This window comes from Ambystoma mexicanum, chromosome 2p, assembly GCF_040938575.1.
Source record: "Ambystoma mexicanum isolate Mex_15411 chromosome 2p, UKY_AmexF1_1, whole genome shotgun sequence".
In the NCBI taxonomy this organism is placed as follows: Eukaryota; Metazoa; Chordata; class Amphibia; order Caudata; family Ambystomatidae; genus Ambystoma; species Ambystoma mexicanum.
Genome location: NC_090923.1, coordinates 1,338,024,745 through 1,338,037,876, shown reverse-complemented (window position 1 = coordinate 1,338,037,876; position 13,132 = coordinate 1,338,024,745). Strand labels below are relative to the sequence as shown.

The window sequence follows — 13,132 nt, the reverse complement described above, 5'->3', positions numbered from 1 at the left end:
GCAGCGGATGCCTTGGCGGAAAGGTTGGCTTTCTTGGTGCTGATTTTAACTTGCAGGGTGGTGAATTTGTGCGCTAATGCATCTTGGATAGTGGTACACCATGATTTGTCAGCGAGGGTGGGAGGTAGGGTGGGAATAGGGGGTTCTAGCACTTTTAGGATGACAAAGAGCTCTTTAGTATTAGAAACTGCGTTATTGATGCGCTCATTAAATATGTTGGCTTTGGTGGTGATGGTGCCGGAGGAGGTCTTCTGTTTGTGGAGGTGTTCTTAGACTCTTTTCTTCCTACACATGGAGATGAGGTGGTCATTAAACCAACTGTTGAATGTCTGACGGGGTTTAGGTATTTTAGCCCAGCAGGGGGCATGTTTGTCCATGGTGGCGAGGAGACAATTATGAAAGTGATTAGCGATATCGGTAGAATTCAGTTTGGCACACAGGGGGCCTACTTCCGGAGTAGCTGTCAGGGTAGCTTTCAGGGACCCATGAGACAGTTTACTGATGTTTCTGGGCAGTATGTATTTAAGCTTGGTAATCTCAGTGGTGCTTGGGGCATAGGTGGCTAGATTGAAACGGATGAGGAAGTGGTCTGACCACAAGATTTAATTGATGGCGGCGATGTACACAGTGACATTGGATGTGAGAAGCCAGTCAAGTGTATAGCCTTTGGTATGGGTGGGGGAGTCTATTTGTTGTGTGAAGTTCATGTTTTCCAGAGCAAGCATGAGGGCAGTTGCTTTGGTGTCAGCCATGTCTTTAAATCCCAGGTTAATATCACCTACGATAATGCATTTGGTAGCAGGTTTTAGGAGTGGAGTGACCAGTAAGGGTATGTCCAGGTCGGTGACTGGAATTGTTAGGTTAACGATAGATAAGGAGTATGTTGATGGTGGTCTTAGGATTGATAGACTGTTTAGTTAGGAGTATTTTGTAGCCCGGCGTGGTGGGGATGGGGCAAGCTCTGAACTGCAGTGAGTATCTAGTGTTGAGAGCTTCTCCACCGTAAGTGGCCTTAAGACGATCAGCCCTGAGGATAGTGTAGTTGGGCAGGATGGCCATTGAGAGGAGTGGGCCCGAGGCCTCATGGAGCCACGATTCTGTGATGGCAAGGAAGTCCAGTTGGTGTTAGAGTATGAGATTTTGGATGTCTATGGCATGGGCTCCCAGTGATCGGACATTCAGTACGGCACCTTGGAGACCGTTGAGTTGTTCAGGTGGTAACTGTTTGAGAACTGGTTGTAATTCCTGTGTGGCCGAGGGTGAGTGATGTTTTGTGGGGGAGGGATGTGTGAAGTTGCTTTGGTGCCCCGTTTGTCGTTTGAAGTTGGGGAGGTGAGGATGTGCGGTTGTTCTGATGCTAAGTCTTAACAGTCGAAGTTCACCCAAGCAGGGTCCGGTTGCACCTCGAATCTCGAGGGGGAGGAGTGAAGACTGGCTGTGAGGCTGAAGGGCTAATCTACTTCCAGGCCGTGCAAGAGGAGAGACCCCTTAGACAGGGTTTGGTTCCTAGGCGTGTGGAGGGCAAATGGGTAGGGTGACTGAGTGAGATGAGTTGGAGAGGAGGCTGGAATGGTATGGGCCAAGTGAGAAGAGTAGTATTCAGATGGTTTGGACTATGTGGGTGGTGGTTGTGGGTAGTAGTTATGCTAGAGGATTTAGGTATCACCAGGCTAGTTCCCTGCACCGAGGCCTCCAGGGCGTGAGTGAGTGCACAATTCACCAGGTTGTCGTTGGTGGGTGGGGGGAATAAGGGTAATTGGCAGGAACAATGCTCAGGACAACTCAGTGTAGGGGGGCCAATTTAGCCGTGGTAGCTTCTTTAGGGGTTAGGCAAGTGGGAAGACAATTTAGGTCATGCCGGTGGGGGAGTAGCAGTTGTCCATAGTGGCAACCAGGTGATCTAGGCATGCAAGAAAGTAAGTATCAGTGCGACAACATTTCTACAGTCAATAGGCAAACATATGGTCTCAGTGTTTACTGAAGGTGCTGAGAAACGTTGAGGGTGGTTACTGGTGGTAACATTAGTCATTAAGAGGTAGGAGTTGGGATGTTCGCCCGGGTCAGCATTGGGGACGCTTGGGTATACTGGTAGAAGTTTCACAACACTAGGGTAACTAAGCATATCAATACTAATAGATCCAGTGTGCCGGCACTTCATAGTAGTCTGGCAAAGGTTCAACTAGTACTAGTGCACAGGTGCAAACCTCTGGATTTTCTGTGTTGAGTGGACAGGGCTCAGTCCAAAAGTGCAAACTTTGACTCTGCTAGAATTGACCTCACAGGGGAAAGCCTGCCTCAAGCAAGTCAGCGTGGGCGCAAATGAGTAAATGGGGATGTCGTGAGCCTGAGATTCAGTGTCGTCCCGACATAAAAATGCTCTCTTGTTCTCTATTCTATCAGTCCTAAGTATCCCAATGCTCTGAAGGAATGGGAGCTGAGGACTAGCCCACTGAAATTAATATCAAGTGGCAACCGGTGTTGGCAAATCCAAGAAGGCCACCTCTGAAACAGGGGTGATAGATAGAGGTGGATGTGGCAAACAAAACACGACATAAGACAGACTAGTTGCACTAGAAGGCATGCTGAGAACCTGGGTCCAGAGGCTGGCAGCTGCCAGGCTTTGAAGAGAAGCATACCAGGAGAAACAACATAGTACTCTAGCCCAGACTGTGGTGTTAGCTGCAAGGCCCACAGGTCAAAGTAAAGAAACTTGCAAGCCCTTAGGAACCCAGGTGGTGTAGTAACTTATAGGTGTAAGCACCCTAGTAGAGGCTTGTAATGGCTCATAGGGAAATGCCCAGAGTGCATTCCCAACATGCTAGCATGCGCCAGTATTTTTTGTCAGAGTGGACCACGTTTTGGCCAAAGTGGGCCAGTTTACAATCCGTGTTACTGAACAAATATTCTTTTAAAATGAACAACTTGCAACACATTTCTCCCCCGCTCCCCCTCTCCTGACCCCCCCCCCTTGGGTACTATTCAAACGGCCTAGTCCAAAAGGAATTAATAGCCCTTTGCAACTATGGGCCACTTTTTCATGGGTGGCCGAGCCAATTTGTATGCCCCAGTCAGACCATACTGCGGTAGGTGTTATACAACATATAAAGCCAGGAACACGCCTAGGTCAAGAAGAATATGTTAAAGGTCTTGCCCAGGTATCACAGCTGAGTCAACCCTCAGGGCAAGAGGGGTATGCCACAGGTCTTGACCAGGTAGCTGCGTAAATGCCATTTCCTCATTCAAGAGGCAATGCAATGGCAAGACAAAGATAGACAAAGACCTCAACGGAAGCCCGGATCAAGGCAAAGACAAAGGAGTGCACTGAGGCATCATAAACCACCCTGAGTCTGTGAGGTATTTGAAGGACGCAGTCCTGGAAACACATGGCCAGGAATTTATATCATGGAATCAGACTTTGGGTGCCAAGACCTTAGCTCCTTTAGAGTAAGTTTGCACCAGATTCTTTTGTATGCAACTCCTGGCACTTCATGCTCAACAAATCAATGATTTTGTTGTTTCGCATAATCTCCAAGTTCAGTAGGTGTTCACGTCACCCTGTCCTTATCCTAAAGGAGGTCCAAGCCTTGTGGCCTCTGAAGCCAGTATGAGGCCATCAATCCGAGATGGGCTGAAGTGCAAGGGTGGTTGGGGGGAAGGCAAGTTCTTTGGAGATGAAAGATTGTTTGCCCTTACCTTTGGACATCAAGTACCTTGGTTGGAACTCTAGATTTCAGGAGAGAAGCTAGGGTTGACCTTAGCTACTAGAGTGCCCAAGAGGCCTGTTGTTTCCTTGATTACCATCATTTGTACCCTTCTTCTTATTTTGTAATTACATTTGGATAAAACAAACACCTCTGGTTTTGAGTGTTCTCTTCCTCCCCACTCCTTATAATCCATATACTGTTCTTCATATGAAGACTCTCCTCAAAGACATTCTGTGAATTTCACCTTCTCTCAATTGCTAATCTCAAGTTGGTGCCAGCAAATACTCTGGCAACAGACTCACCAAGACATCCTTGCCCGGCAGTCAAAGCTGAAACATCTAGACTACGATTTCCTCAGATTCGTATGTTTTTAAGCAATTGTTCCTTTGCTCCTGGGCTAATTTCTTCAGCATTACAAATGGTGTCTTGGTGTCAAATATTTAAGAAAATCCTCACTCAATGGATTCAAAGCAGTCCATTTCAGACCCATTTCAAAGGGTTCCATGTAATAATGTCGCCACAAAAATCTTGCCATGCAAAAATATCGTGGAAAAATTGCCGTTTTTTGTGGCGACATTATTGCATTTTTTTTTTGCCCCTGTCCCCATATATATGGTCACCCATATAATATCGGCACAACCTTTTCCCGGCGATATTATTTACGGCGACCATATATATGGGGATAATATTACCTGATATCTTTCAAAGTTATCTTTTCAATCAAGCTACTAGAGATTGTGACTATTCAAGAACCTCTATTCCGTGTTAAGAAACATATCAGCAGTTCAATCCTTGGTAGGCCATATTTTTACTACGAAACATTGATGATATTGTGGTGTTGTCCATGATTGATGGTATCAGCGGATGACAATTGTTGGCAGTGTTGGAGGGCTACAATTATAGACCTTCTAGCGCCACCGATCCTGTTAGCCATGCCATCCTCTTGGAATTGTTGTACCCCCTGCAAATTCAATACTAGCCCTAGACTGACTGAGATAATTCCCTTGATATTGGTCACATGATAAGCGTCCTCTGTAGCGTGTGCTCTGTCCCTTTATTTTGTTTTGATGTATTATTGAACCCATTGACACACTTCACAGACCCTGAAAAATTCAAGAAGTGCCTCAAAAGGAGATTCCTGCAACAAGTCGCCACAGCAAGCGCTAATACTTAAGCTCTACTCGACACCTAACGGAGACGATCAGGCCCACTGTGGAAAACCCCTACAATCCTCCCGTGCTGTTATGGCGCTATTGGGAACATAAGGCAGCGTGAATGTTTAGGTACTGATCTACTTGTGACTGGTGCTTTCTCTACGGTTCTATGTAAAAAATGTCCCCAGAAAAATGTAGTCATGTGAAAATGTAGTCAGCAAAAAGTTGTTTAAAAAAAAGTATTAATTCCATACAAGCAATGCAAAGCGTGCGCATTTTTCCAGTAACATGGACGCCAACAAATCATTTTTTCAACACACATAAGTACAAGGCTGTAACTCTAACAATGACCTAAACCTCTAATAAATCCTTCATAATACCCTTAACTCTATTCCTAAACCTTCCCCTAACTCTAATCACAATGCATATTCTTCCCTTAACTGTTACAGAACCCTAGCTTCCATTGTTCTAAAGTGTTTTATTTGCATGTTACTCAATACAAAATAAATAGAAAATGAACAGTAAACCTAACTCCAACCCCATTGCCAGCTCGCCATAAATTACATAGACCCTGCCCTAAGCCAAACCCTTGCTCTAATCCAAACCGTAGCCTTACCCTGACTGCAACTCTTACACTTAGCCTAATCCTTACTTTACCCTAACCACTAGGCCAACGTCTACAGCCCTTTCCAATCTCCCTATCCATTTCTTTAGCACCAACCCAAACCACTAATCTATTAGCCCTAGCCTTAACATAACCCCTACCCCAACATTTACCCTGAAACCTAATCTACCCAAATGACTAACCAAACCCCAACTTCACCAGCCATACAGCAACCACCCTGACCCTAACTCGCCAAAATCCCACTACACCCTTCCTAACCCTACCCCTTACCTTAGCAGCACTACACCTTTGGCTATTTTTCCGCTGCATTTTGTGGCTACTTTTTCCTTGCCAACCTTTTCAGTGCAGAGGTACTTTCACCACGACTTTTTCACTGACTATGTTTTGTTGGCAACATTTCCACTGGATACCTTCTCTGCTATGTACTCCTCTGATCCACCTCAACATTCCCACACTATGATCTACTCCTTCACCCTCCCTCTCTCAAATGCTTGACCATTAGCTGTTAACCCTTCCTTCTCACCTGATAACCCTTGGTCAGTCTTTTCACTGGGAGTATTAGTGGTAGTCTTCTTCTTTTTCTTCGTGCATTCTCACAGCTTTTCGTTGAAGAGGTAAGGATGTCCCTCTCCAGCCGCCAGAGTGATTTCTGGCAGTACTCTGGCAGATTGGAGGAGCGTCCTCCGAACAGGGAAAAAGCCTGGAGGCTAAAGAAAACCTGTAGTTGAATCCAGCCGTGAAAGTTTCAGAAGGAGTCAGAGGCGTGTCTTAAGGAGGAAAGTAGCATGGAGCAAGAGAAATGAACGGAGCCAGGAGGTATGAGGAAGCAACATAGAAGGTAGTGAGAAAGGGAGAAGGCAATGAAAAAAGGCAAAGCCCCGAAAGGGAAAACAGCGTATTACCCAAAGAGTAAGACCAAGAGGGCTGCAACACAGCGATCCTCTGCTGCAGAATGAATATGAATGGTGACAAATAGACCGGCACTATGAGGAACGTGAAGGCACATGACGGCTAGCGTTGCTTCTGCCATCGGTGCTGTAGCAACCACGAGTGGTTGTGACACCCTCCCATAAATCTGTTTTCCTGTACCTTTCGTGTTTTCCCTCCCCCTTCTTCCCAGCCTCCCCTGCTACGCCTTGAGTGGCGTGAAGAGTGTAATGTTGAGGTGTCCTTGACCTCTAGATGCATACCAATGACACCCAGATGCTCCTCTATCTTGAGTGGGACCTTTGTGTGCAACATCTACATTCTCTGAATTGCGTCTCAGTATTTTGCTATTCTGCACATAGAGGGATTTAAATAAATCCAACCCATGAAAGATTGAAAATCCCTTTGTATGTTGCCAATGCTGCCACCTACCACTCATGCATCTGCCCAGTGAACCTGGCACCTTATCTATTAATACTGTCTGAAGCGAGGAGCCGAGTTTAGAATTGATTCCTGGTTATCTATGAACAGGCAAAATCAGATTGGTCACCCAAAGCTGTTTCCTTCTGTTTCGGCTGTTGAAACATATCCTCTACAGTTTCTCCCCACCTTCTGCTGATTGGTGATGTCTTATAAACCAGGCCGGGTTATTGCAATCCTTTCTATTTATGCCTGGAAATGTTTTCCATCTTCTGCAGCCTGTGAGGACTAGGCAGACCAGAACTGCTTGATTGGTCCATTGACTAGGTCACAGGGACCTACCCTAACTTCCTCCTGTTTCCTGGGCACAGTATTGAGTGCCAGCGTCAAAAAGGCTTTGTGGATTGTTCAAAGAGATTTTTATTAAAGATGGCCAATCTCTGTGTTGCTAAAATTCACAAAATATGTCACCTCTCGTCAGCTGAGATTCTCAGGAAACATGCTCCTGCTTATACCACTGGTACTTAGAGTTAAATTAGGAGTTATACCATTTTATGATTAGATTACAAGGGGTGAGGAGCTTGGTGTCGGGACAAAAAAGGTCCTCTGCGCAACTTAACGTCTGTGTTCACGGTTTGGCCTGCAGCCTAGCACATGGTTTTGTCAGGGAACTAGGCTCTAAGGTTCCCAGGAAATTGAAGAGAAGAGGGTGGGTTGACAAAACCTTGTAGGTTGGTGGCACTGGCAGGAGGATTGGCACTCCAGTACTGTCACTAGTAATTTCACAATTCAGTCCAGAGTTGTGATTGTGCAGGGAATATTTATTGTTTCAAGTGCAGCATAACACCTGCGTTACCATTTGTGGACAAACTTGTTGAAATCCAAGTTGTCAAGTGCATGTACCTGCTCGAAGTGATGCATGAACAAATTGTCCATGGCTGGTGCATAGGTAGCCCCCATGGCTATACCTTTGGTTTGTTTGTAGTATCGCTGGTTGAACAGGAAGATAATGTGTGTTAGAGAGAATTCGAGAAATTCCTTCGTGAGTTCTAGATGAGAGCAGAATGAGGCTGATGCTTTTGCGAATGCAAAGTCAATTGCTTTTAGAGCCAATCTGTGATCAATAGCCGTATACAAAGATTTCACCTCCAGGGTGACAAGTGTATAGTCGTTATGCCAGGTGACATCTTGTAGAACCATGAGTGTATGCATGGTATCACAAAGGTAAATTGGTATTTTAGGAACCTCAGGTGCCAGTACATTGTTGATATATTTGTTCAAGGTTTCTGTTATCCATCCAATCCCGCTCAGGATGGGACGTCCTTCAGGCACCTGGTTGAATTTCTTGTGCACCTTGGGAAGGAAATAGATGGTGGGCATCCTAGGGCGTCTGGGCGGTAGGTATTTGATTTCATCGTCTGGCAGGAGACAACAGCGGTGCCGTTTGGTCAGCATTGTGTTTGCAGCAAGTATCATTTCTTGGGTGGGGTTACTACTCAAAGTGTCATAGCAATCAGGTGATTGTTGGCCATTGTTATATAGTCTGATCTATCCATGATCACCACATTACCTCCTTTGTCCGCTTCCTTGATTACGATTTTTTATCACATAATTGCTGTACCACTTCGCACTAACCACCACACCCACCACTCATCTCTATGCGCCAATTATGACATTTTACTATTGCCTCGCATTGTCCTATAGTGGCTCGGATTGAATCTAACATCGTATGTCATCTTCCATTATGACTTCCATCAAACGCAATATGTTACCATCATGTCGTACTATGTTTGGCTTAATATATGAATTTCTTCATCATGATACCATTATATGCAACATGTCGCTGAACCACTCACTCTCCCATCACTCACCAACCCCCACTTCACACAGCCTTGAGAAAGACTTTGGTTGAAACGCACGTCGGCTGTTTTTTTTTTTTATGGTTCACCAACCTGGTACAGTGTGCCGCAGGTGTTATGCTGCACTTGAAACAATAAATATTCCCTGCACAATCACAACCCTGGACTGAATTGTGAAATTACTAGTGACAGTACTGGAGTACCAATCCTCCTGCCAGCGCCACCAACCTACAAGGTTTTGTCAACCCACCCCATTTTATGATTAGCCTGGACCCTATGGGATGCTCTCCAATTGGAGAGCCAATCGATTGGTAATGCAATTCAGAAAAAGCCTGTAACGTTAAATTTGAGGTCAACTCAGGGTCAAGTCATGCTCTTGAAGAAAACCCACCAACTGGGTGCATTTGGACCCCCCCCTGTTACCGTCTATACACTATCTAAATGCAACGTGCCTGAAGATCGTCTGTAAATTCCCCCCGGTCTTCTCACATTAATCCCACTGGTAAAACTGCAGAGTCCCAGTCAGGCCTATTTGCTGCGTCTCAACTGTTAAATGTATTTTATGCACCTACTCTGCCTGTGCAGACTATTATCGTCTCAGAATTTCAAGGGCTCTGAGCGTCTGTTGTTTTCCCCCTTGTTCCCCCTTGTTCCCACCCTCCTTGAGCGCTTTGAAACACTTTCCTGTATAGGCGCTATATAAATGTACAATACAATACAATACAATGAACTGTTCAACTGATTAACTACATCAGAATTTGCTATGATTTTCAGAATCATTCCCACTGTTTTTTTCACAAATGTTCTTCACGAATGTTTTCTACTATATGTTGGTGTCTAAATGTCTCATCAATCGTACCATGAGAAAGTACTAGAAGCAAAATCTATAGAGATGCCCAATAATTACATTTAAAAAAAAGAAATAAAACCAGGCCATGAAATTGCTTAAAAAGGCCTTATGAAGGACCACAAATTGTTGTGCACTCCTTCATATATGTTAACACCACGAGTTGTTCTAGGAAGGTAATTGGAATTAAAGAACCACATAAACGCTAGACTAAAACCATGCAAGATTGACGCATGTTGAAAACCATAGGGCAGGACACCTTTTGTCACACTACCATCGAATAACCCATAGTCCCTGACTGAATAGGGTCACCCTTCAATTGCATCCCAAGAATCTTTCTGAAAGCATAAACGCACTGTATACAATTAGCAAAGGTGCTTCTCTCAAGAGAGAGCTCTTACTGTGCAGGCACGCCAGCTCTCTCTCATCTGCATGTATCCTACATATGCAGATGGCCCAGCCCATGCGTGTGTCTTCAGTGGCCAGCCCTAGGAGTGCACCCTGAGTTCCACAACTCTGCCACAGGCGTGTTGAATCGAATAACTACTGAATTCTTCTGCAATCGCCGTGTGCTGTGGATACGTCAATGAGTAACGCCCTTAAGCTTACTTTGCCCACATGGCTTATGCATTTGTCCAGGTCTTGTTAGAGGAGCGCCAAGGGAAACCTAATGGGTGCATTGGTGCCACGTCCCTGGTGCTATAGGGTAGTAAATAAACTAGCATTTGAAAATGCAAGGGGGCATGCAAAAGACAGCCCGTGCAGACGTCGATTGCCAATCCCAGGAATATAGAAAGACGCCCATGGGACTATTGCTCCAAATGTGCAGTGAGTGTGTGGGCTGCAGTATAGGGAGTGCAAGTGAAGGTCCGTCTAATGGGACAGCTCACAGCTCAAGGGAAGTTACGGGAAAGTCAATATAAATCCTGTAGGGAATTCTAATCAGAACCCCATAGAATATCTGCAGGATAGTTTCCTAAAAGCACTAGGGGGCTGATTCCGGAAACCTTTAGCGCGGTGCAAAGTGACTTTGCACTGCCAACAAACACACTGATTCACAGAGCGATGCAAAATGTATTTCTGCAGTGCAAAGTGACTTTGCACTGTCAACAAGCACCCTGATTCACAGAGCGGTGCAAAGTGTATTTCTGCAGTGCAAAGTGACTTTGCACTGTCAACAAACACCCTGATTCACAGAGCGGTGCAAAGTGTATTTCTGCAGTGAAAAGTGACTTTGCACTGCCAACAAACACACTGATTCACAGAGCGGTGCAAAGTGTATTTCTGCAGTGCAAAGTGACTTTGCACTGTCAACAAACACCCTGATTCACAGAGCGGTGCAAAGTGTATTTCTGCAGTGAAAAGTGACTTTGCACTGCCAACAAACACTGATTCACAGAGCGGTGCAAAGTGTATTTCTGCAGTGCAAAGTGACTTTGCACTGCCAACAAACACACTGATTCACAGAGCGGTGCAAAGTGTATTTCTGCAGTGAAAAGTGACTTTGCACTGCCAACAAACACACTGATTCACAGAGCGGTGCAAAGTGTATTTCTGCAGTGCAAAGTGACTTTGCACTGCCAACAAACACACTGATTCACAGAGCGGTGCAAAGTGTATTTCTGCAGTGCAAAGTGACTTTGCACTGCCAACAAACACACTGATTCACAGAGCGGTGCAAAGTGTATTTCTGCAGTGAAAAGTGACTTTGCACTGCCAACAAACACCCTGATTCACAGAGCGGTTCAAGGTGTATTTTTGCAGTGCAAAGTGACTTTGCACCCGGATTTCTGCAGTGCAAAGTCACTTTGCTTTGCAAAAATACACTTTACACCGCTCTGTGAATCGGGGTGATTGTTGGCAGTACAAAGTCCTTTGCATCCACGCCAAAAGTTCCATGAAGCAAGCCCTAGTTATTTAAAAATACAAATAGCAATTACGTGTTTTCCACATACCGCTGGCTACAGTAGTTCTTGCCATTTCATAAGGCTTTGAATACAGATATGTTACTGATACCCAATTGAATAGCACCAGCCACGGTGGTGCGCCACAATGGCGCACACCACAAGGCTTGCATCAAAACAGGGTGCACCGTATTGGCAGACTTAAGAGTATCTTGGAAATGCAGGAAGTGTCAGCGGTTGCACGTCTCTTAGTAGAAAATCATAATGTTTTTGCCCTGGGAACATCATGAACCCTGTCAAAGATTAATACACTGAGACGACGCTGCAAGTAAGAGTACATTCTACAGGCATGCTTTCAAGGCCCATACCAACAACTAAGGGCTTGCCCACTTGCGCCGGAATTGTTCAAATTATTCATTTCGGATATTGATCAGGCCTTTGATGAGACGAGAAGCTTTCCTCCTAAATTGGGATTGGAACCGGTTAGGCGGCTCCTGTTTGCTAACATTGTTTGGGCTGACCAGTCACCAGTAGGCCTCCAGAGGCAACTCGACGTGTTGCAGGCATTTATTTCGTCCAATGGGTTGCAGATTAACCCGTCAAAAACAAGAATATTGAAATTTGGTCATTCACTTGCAAGGATCGGAAATACTCCACAGACTTGGCACCTAAAAGGCGAAAAGTTACAAGAGGTAAAATCATTGACCTACTTGGGAGTTTGTCTAAACACAAGCTACAGTGATGCCCCTAGAATGAAACTATTGAGAAGCAAAGCAAAGACCCTAGCAGCCCAGTGCCGAATCATCATAAAAAGGGTGTGTGGTTTCTCAATGATTCCACTCGTCACTTTTTATAGGATGAAAGTGATCCCTATATTGATGTATGGGGCAGAGACTTCTTTGAACTGCAAAGCTAAGATCTGGCAGTCAATCGAAGGCTTATTTTGGAAAAGTGTGTTGGGCCTGCCTAAGAGTGTCCCGATGCAGGCGCTAAGGATGGAGATGTGGTTGATGTCGTTAAAAGCCATAGTTAAGTGGAAAACTCTACAACTGCTAAGGAAATGCAGGGAAGAAAACCCGAGGGGTGGCTTTAAGACCCTCCAAATTCCCTAAGATCTAACTCTGAACAATCTCTCCGAGAATGGGAAAGGGCATGTAATATGGACCTTCAAGAAATTAGTGAAACTGTCATTACTCTGTTGCACAATCCAGACAGAGTAAAGTTGAAACTATACAGAAGGGACTGGATCCAGACAGATGATGAGAGGGGGTCTTTTAAACTGTATGATAAATCCCGGGGTGAGGAAAATAAGTTGAACTGCCTGCCAAAGTATCTGCAGCTTTTCCCCAATTGGTATCTCAGATTGCAATTTCTGAGAATAAGACTCCATTTGTTCCCTACAAGGGAGATTCTTAGACCAAGGAAGGAGGGAGATGGCCAGTTGGGATGTCGTGTGTGTAAAGAACTTAATTCAGTGGAAACCCTCTGCCACATGGTCATGATATGTCCAGCTGTAGCTGATCTAAGGGTACTGTTGATGTCAAAGGCAATCAAGAAGTATGGCAACCGACCAAAAAAGGAACGGTGGAAAATGTTATCGGGAGAGCAGGTTTCAATCACGCTGGCTTTTGTGAAATTAGTTCTTGCAATTTTGAAAAAGATACAGGAGGCTGCATATAAATAACAAATGTT

The 13,132-nt window shown here is 45.0% G+C and overlaps 1 protein-coding gene across 3 annotated transcripts in view; it reads left to right on the top strand.

Moving 5' to 3' along the window:
* SLC5A10 (solute carrier family 5 member 10) overlaps positions 1–13,132 on the top strand; it is a 1,126,075-nt gene that overhangs the window by 186,625 nt on the left and 926,318 nt on the right. The gene's annotated exons all lie outside the window — the stretch shown is intronic.